This window comes from Mixophyes fleayi, chromosome 2 (genome assembly GCF_038048845.1).
Source record: "Mixophyes fleayi isolate aMixFle1 chromosome 2, aMixFle1.hap1, whole genome shotgun sequence".
In the NCBI taxonomy this organism is placed as follows: domain Eukaryota; kingdom Metazoa; phylum Chordata; class Amphibia; order Anura; family Limnodynastidae; genus Mixophyes; species Mixophyes fleayi.
This window is the reverse complement of record NC_134403.1, coordinates 124,770,233-124,777,911: the sequence shown is the minus strand read 5'-3', so window position 1 is coordinate 124,777,911 and position 7,679 is coordinate 124,770,233. Positions and strand designations below refer to the sequence as shown.

The 7,679-nt window shown below is 34.6% G+C and overlaps 1 long non-coding RNA gene across 1 annotated transcript; it reads right to left on the bottom strand.

Moving 5' to 3' along the window:
- Positions 1–1,278: 1,278 nt before the first annotated feature.
- LOC142141435 (uncharacterized) lies at positions 1,279–6,541 on the bottom strand. The gene is made up of 4 exons (XR_012688670.1): positions 6,481–6,541; positions 4,069–4,630; positions 1,755–1,797; positions 1,279–1,383 (listed from the first exon to the last, which is right to left on the bottom strand). It is a non-coding gene; the product is annotated as an uncharacterized LOC142141435 (long non-coding RNA).
- Positions 6,542–7,679: the final 1,138 nt, after the last annotated feature.

The window sequence follows — 7,679 nt, the reverse complement described above, 5'->3', positions numbered from 1 at the left end:
TTGTGATTTCCATGCCTGAGACTCCCATAGTTCCTGAGAAACTCTGTGCAGGTAATAGCAATTTTGAAAGAATCCACAGCCAAATGCATTGACATCTCCTTTCACAATCCCTCCCACCCCCTCTTCTTAGCCAATGACATCTGCATCCCCTCCCTTTACCACTTCTCACTCCCGCCTTAAAGACTTTTACTGCACTGTTCCCCATGTCTGGTACACACACCCTCTCTCTGCAACACTCTCTCTGACTCCAATATTTAAAATGCTCCCATAAAACTCACATATTCACCAAAGCCTACCAGACTGCTGCATAACCACTCCCTACTTTCCCCTCCTTCTTGTACTCTACATGTCATACCCTCATCCTTCAATTCAATTGAACTTTGCTTATGTGACCTATGTCTACCTTGTTTGTACTACTGGCATGTACAGCACTGCAGAACTTTGTGGTGCCCTATAAATAAACACTAATAATAATTATGATAATTTATAGCACTGATTGCTACAGTCAGGCCTAGATTTCATTTTTTTCCCATAAGATTTTTTTAAAATGATATTAACTTTTACATTCATAAAAGATAAATCTATTTAAATACTGGGTCATTCCTCATCAAATCAACACAGTTTTACATTCTCTAATTTCAAATAATTTTGGTATAATAAATGCTGCCATGGGTGTAAAGAAAACCCCCAAATCTTCCAAAGGCTGATATGTACACTGGCTTTGAAGTTATATGCCTTTAAAGCTGCAATTTTTAACAAAAAAACTTGCTTTTAATAAAACTTTATAGATTTATTAACAACAGTATGAACAATTTTTTAAATGTTTTTCAAAAGTGTAAAAATATGGCTTTTTGAGAAAAACGAAATTCTGATTTTGAAAATATGTTACATTTTAAGTTTTATTGAAACATTTTGCTGTGTTTTATATTGTATAAAAACCCATAAAAGGTTTAAAATGAGACCTTGTCCAAATGCAATTTTAAAACAAGATGTTAAAAGCAAATTTTTAGTTAAAAAAGTGCAACTTTAAGGGCATATAACTTCAAAACCAATGCACATATCAGACTAAGATTTTGAGGTTTTCTTTACACCCATGACAACATTTATTATACCAAATTACATTACAATCTGTAATGGTCAGTTTGAAACCCTGTGTTAATTTGATGTGGAAAGACTGTAGAAAATAATTTGGTTAATCAAATGAGAGCTTTCTCTTAAATCCTCTGTGCTGATCCTTATCTTTCATTGGATATAACTTCATTGGAGTCTCTGTCTCTGTTTTCTTTCCATGTTCATTTGTCTTCGGTGTTGAGATATCCTTTTGTAGTATGATGGAAGCATAGTTGCTGTTCTCCGAAAACTCTTCCTCTGAACCAGAAAGTGCTGATTTTTATAAATAATAACATGAAATTGAAAGTTAGCCAACCAATATAAAATAAATGTGTATACATTTGTATCTGGCTACACTATTAAGTCGTTTGGTCAGAATAGCTCTCAGTGGTCAGTTTGAGCACTCAATTTTCAGGTTCCTTCCATGTGTTTTCTAGTGAACTCTGCCTGCTAATGTAGTGGTTTCAGTCTTGTCTCCTGAATCATGGTGCTTTGTGTGTGATAACAGCACCACATTTGTGATTACAAGTGCAAGATAAAGCAAAATTGTATATATTTTGTTACAATTTGAAAATGAATGGTTGAACTCTCATAATGTCATAAAAAACTGTCTATGTAAAAGATACAATATGAACCATACTTACCTAAATTTTCTTCATTTGTTTTAAAAACAGTGTCATCAAATTCCTGAAAAGACAAGAATAGTTTTGCCTCATTAAACTTTAGCTATCATGGCTAAAACAGAGATGTTTATTTCAGCAACCAGGATGCAATGTTTCCTTGACTGTTTCAACAAAATTAGGAGCGTGAGGCATAAATAATATGTTTTATGTCAGAAACTCTATGTCATCAATGCAACAGATACATAGAGACATTGTTTTTTATTTTAAATCAGAAAAAGACCAATGGGCCATTGTCATGCTGCCAACCTTTGCAGATTTGGTGGACACAAGTTGTAAGTAACACAGAACTTGTCTTATGGACAAGATAGGAGATAAACCTTTTGACTCCTTGATATTCAAATTGGGGTCGTTAACACATTGGGGCCTAATGCAGTCGCTTCAGTTGCCTTGACATTCAGTCCGATAGTCTGTTACTTGAGCCAAGCTTTTAGGAAAGCTGTCTTTCCAATATACTAAATAATTTCCCTGGGGGTAAATGTATCAAAGATTGATGTTTGCAAATCTCCGATATCTGGCGACTTTGCATAGTAAATTTAAAGCGGTAATGGCTTTAAAGACAAAACTTGCCTTTAAAGCTGTTGTCGATTTAAATTTACCATATCGGCACTTTGCAAATATCGTTATTTGATACATTTACCTCCTGGATTTTAAAAAACATAAAATAGAAACCTGGACATAGTCAACTCATATTTTAAATGTAGTTGTCCTTTAACTTGTTCATTCCACACCTACCAAATGCAGACCAGGAAACAGATCTCTCACAAACAGAAAACCCTCTCCTTTTCACCCAATATAAACAATAAACAATACAACAGTGTGTGCAGGGATACAAAAATAAAAGTCTATTGAAATTACAGGTGTTTGTGATATAAAGCTGTAAATAAAGATAAATCTTGTCAGACCCTTTCCAACCTTTATTTTGACATTCAAATTGACAAAATTCAAGTGAAAAACAACTAGACATTTTTTAGGAAACAAGTGAACATAAAAAACCTACAGTACCCTAGATGCACATCATTTCATAATAAAGCTGTATCTGAGTTCAGAGTTAAACAATCACATTCAAAATCAAAAGGTAAACATGTAAATAGCATGCACCTGTCAGCAATGAAAGTGATTGTGATTAATCCCAAATAAAGATCCGCTGTCCTATAGGATATCCATACAGTTTTCTTGGATGCATCCTACTGAGATAGCCATGGCCTACATAGAGCTTCCAAAACATCATACAGGTTCTCATTTTTGAGAAGTACCAATCAGGAGAGGGGTATAAAAGAATTTCAAATGCATTACATGTACCATGGAACATTGTGAAAACTATTATCAATAAGTGGAGAAATGTGGCACAACATGTGCATTGGCAAGATCAGGACATCCCACCAAAGCTAATTACAGGACAAGGAGAAAACTCATCAGGGAGGATACCAAGAGGCATACAGCAGCATTAAAGGAGAAGCAGGAATTTCTTACAGGAAATGGTCACTGCCTGCATGTGACAACAATCCCCCATATTCTGCACCTGTCTGGGCTATGGGGTGGGGTGACAAGAGAGAAGCCATTTATCAGAAAAAAGAACACCCAAGTCCATCTAAATTTTGCAAAAAAACCCCCACAAACATTAAATTACCCCAAACCATTTGGGAAAATGTCTTACAAATCAAATCTCTTTCATGTCTTTTGGTCATACCCATATAGACAGCAGTATTTTGTTTAATTTCTAACTTCAATAATCTACAACTGTCCTAAGACCTTACGATAGCACTGATCCAAATTTATCTGGGGGCATAATCCTTTAAGATACATTGCAGGACATCTAAACCTCACAGTCAAATCTTTTAATTCATTGCACAAGCCTGGTAGACCAACAAACTACCTTCCATGAGATGCAATATTGCGATGCGGTGAATAATTCTGTATAACAACCCAACACACTACTAAAAACTGAAAGTGTGGGAATTATGGGGTAAAATATATAGCTCCCATTGAGATTCTGAATTCTATGATATCTATAACACAATTTAAATTTATTTATATACTGTGAAGCTACCTTCTTCCCTCGAATTTCTGTAGCCCCCTCCTTGGTACTAAGAAATAAATGCACAGTAAAAATAATGGGGGAGTAAAAGTAGAAAAAAGAATAATATTCACTTGTTGCCTTATTCGGCAATTCATATTACTATTGGAATTTATACTATTTAAATAATAGCTGAAATATTATTTTTGGTTCCCATTGTTTACACAACAGTTTCACTTTCTGCCAAATGTAATACTGTACCTGATTCCAAAGTTGATCAAGTTCACTTTTATTTTGCAGACTGAGAATGTCTAATTCTTCACATGGTTGGAATTTCTCTATTGGATTTACAAAAAGATAAAAACACTTTTCATAGTCCTCCAGATCCATTGTTTTAATTTGCACTCCACAGTTTTTCAGAATTTGTAAGCTCCTTTTATTGTTGTTATCATGAAATTTATACAATTTGGAAATGTTTAAATTCATAATTATTTTGCCTTTGAAATTATTGAGAAACTTGCACATTTCTTCACAGCACGACAGACAGGGACTGTAGGTTGTATATAGGTTGACGTTATACTGTAAATCTTTTTTTGAATCACTTGATTCCACAAATTTGGAGAGTTCACGTAAAACAATTCTCTCAGCATGTTCAACGTTTGGATTGTTGTATGTATAACCCCAAAGCTTCCACAGTGGTGGCTGGTCCTCCACGCTAAAGCATACCAATGTTTTGTTTACCCATTCCACACTGTTGAAATTGTCATTAAATTCTTCTTCTGATAATAATTTTTTGAGGAACAACGACATGTCAAAAGTGTAACTGCAAGAAATGTGGAGTTAATAATTGTGAAGAAAAATTATACATTGGCACTCGATTTACATTTTATTAACTAAGCAATCTGCAAAAATATTGAGAATATGGGGGTGATTTACTAAGGCAGAATTTTTATGCCAGCATAGGCAATCTGTGTTCACTTAAAGTGACCAATCAGAATAGGGGAAAATAAAATCTAGGTGATTTTTAGAATTTTATGCTATACTGATTTGGTATTGAGAGCATGCATTTGCCATTGGGAGTTAACAGAGATCTTATGCCTTTAGTAAATCACCCCTATGTTTCCAGCTTTCATTTTGGGGAATGGGTACCAATCATTTATTAGGTATTTATTTTCGTAATAGTATATGTCATTTCAGCTGTTGGGAAGGAATGCAATTTAATACAGTGATCTGCATGACATGGTAAGAATTAGGAACATGGTAAGGATTAAATTAAAATTGTCAGGTAAGAATATGTGTAAATATAAATAAAGACAGCATTACATGTAGAATGGGATGTGAGTTTTGAGCAGAGAATTTTATTTCTATACATTGGCAGTAGGGAGAGTGCAATAAGGAAAGTGAGAATAGCTAGATTAGTTTGCTGACTTTAAAACTTACAACATAACTATGTAAATGCTGTCATCAAAATAAAACATAATATTTTTGTGATCTTTGTCTCTGTTTGTTTTACGTTAGAACAATACAGAGTTAAACGAATCTGCCCACTATGAATGTGTTTCTGCATATGGAAACGGTGACCTGTATGTTCTTTCTTTTTTTTAATACAATTTATACTACGTTTTGTAGATATTAGGTAAGCAAGGTGGGAAATGAGTGAGGGTACAGAAAAGACCTTTATTTTCTTAACTGGATTGTCATAATTTCACTGTGATAAATCTAATTTTTGCAAAATTGGCAGGCCTCTAAATTGTGATGCCACACCTCATACGATATCCCATTTATATATTCAGGGGTAAAACACCTCTTTTTGTTTGCAACCAATTGTTTGTAGACATACTATCATTTCCATGAATATAAGGATTGGGTCATGTGACAGATGTTAAGCAAGGCAGAATGAGTGACTAATGCAACTTGTGTAAGATAAGTAAAACAACTTGTGTAAGCAAACTGTATAAAAGACACTGAGCTCCTGTTTTTTGTTTTATTTTTTTAGTTAGAATTGAACTTGGGTACTGTATCATTCAGGGGAGCAACACGAATGTCAATGGGAATATTTTTGGTTTATTTACTGAAATTTAATATTGTTCATCAAGATAATTATTTAATGCTGATTGTTTTAGAGAGTCACTGTCTCATGGTTTGTTTTTGTTTTTTTATTACTAGGTAATTTTCCAAATGAACAATTGAAGTGTAAAAATTTTTACTTGACATTTATTTATTGTTATAGGCGGGAGGGCAAGAGAGTGATTGGGTCAGGGTTGCTTTTCAATTCTAACTAAGCACTTTTAATGTGTTGATTAGCCTGTCAAGTGCATTGCAAATGGAACACATTACTTTCAACATTTTAGCACACATTTATTGCATTCTAAAAAATGTACCATGTGTTATTGCTTTCAGCTTTGCACCTCTGTCAAGCTAACTGTTTCAACACATAACTAGCTTTGCATAAAACTTCGCTGCAACATCACTATACAATTCTATGACACTGTGCTCTTTAAGACATACATTGCCAGTATCAGGAAATAGGACTTGCTCTAAGAATAAACTCTGTTTTATACTGTTCCTTTAAACAGCAACCTGTGCTGAAAGTCCAATAGATGTACTGTACTGTGTTAAAGAAGAATGTCAACACAAAAGCTAACTTGCAGTATGTTTGTAAAATAATTTTACCTTGTTTTCCTTGTCTGTGCTGCCTGTAGTAAACAGATCAGATGAATAATATGGTTCCACCCACATTCAAGTCATGCCCACATCAGGAAAAGAATGTGAAAGAGAAAAACATTAACTCTTTTGTGCACACCGTGTCCAGGCTCCTTCCAATATTTCAGTGGTTCATAGCGGATCACAATCAGGTGGAAGTAGTACAGGGCAATTCAGGAATGTTTTCACAATTTTCTGTCCCTAGGTAGCAAAATTGATTGACTCTTCATACTACTTTTCAACATAGATTTTTTTTGGGGGGATTGTTAATAGATTTTCTCTGGGAGACAGTTTTGGTGACAGTTGCCTGGATTTTGTTATTATGTTCATTATCACTGGCATAAAGTTGTTGTGAACATTGAAACAATTCAGGTGGCTTGATACTGCCGAAAGTAACACGACCTGCACATTATTGCCGTTACTACGGTAAAAGTACGCCAAATTACCTTAGGATGTTAATTTTAACGCTGATTTTTGCTCACAGCCCTCGGGGCCGCGAGCAAAAATCCAGATTAAAATGACCATAATAATGGTAATACTTTTAGCGCCGCATTATTCCTAGAATAACGTGGCTGAATTTAATCGACCTCATAATGTATGAATAACTGAAGAGTTGGTGTACATGTTTTGTGGCAATGCAGAAGTATTGACTCCCTTTCGGATGCTGAACAAATATTGCCCTTTCTACACTTGTAGTGTTTTAACAAATCCACGGATTGATATTACAAGTAATTGCCTGTGATTTTATATAGCTCAATAGATAATGACACTACTGGCAAATAATGAAAAAATTGTGTTTTGCGCTGGTGAGTGTATTTAAACAAATACAGCTGTAGAGATCCCAGTGAATTGCCTATGTACTATTACACTAATGGGAAGTACTGAAAAGAGATGTTACACAACTTGCTGCATTCTGCAAATACACTGGTTAATACCATGTATTGCCCTGTTATTTATACACCTACATAGGTAATGGCGCTAATGACAAGTACAGGAAACAATTGTGTTTTGTGGCAGTGTGTTATAGGTGTGAAATGGCTCAAAATTAAAAAGATAAGATAAATGAGGCAGACAGTGCTTCAGCACTGTTTACACAGCTTTGTACCAAATGCAATGTGCGCACACGCCTTTCATTAGTTGTGGCTACTGATAGTCACAATTACAAAGAT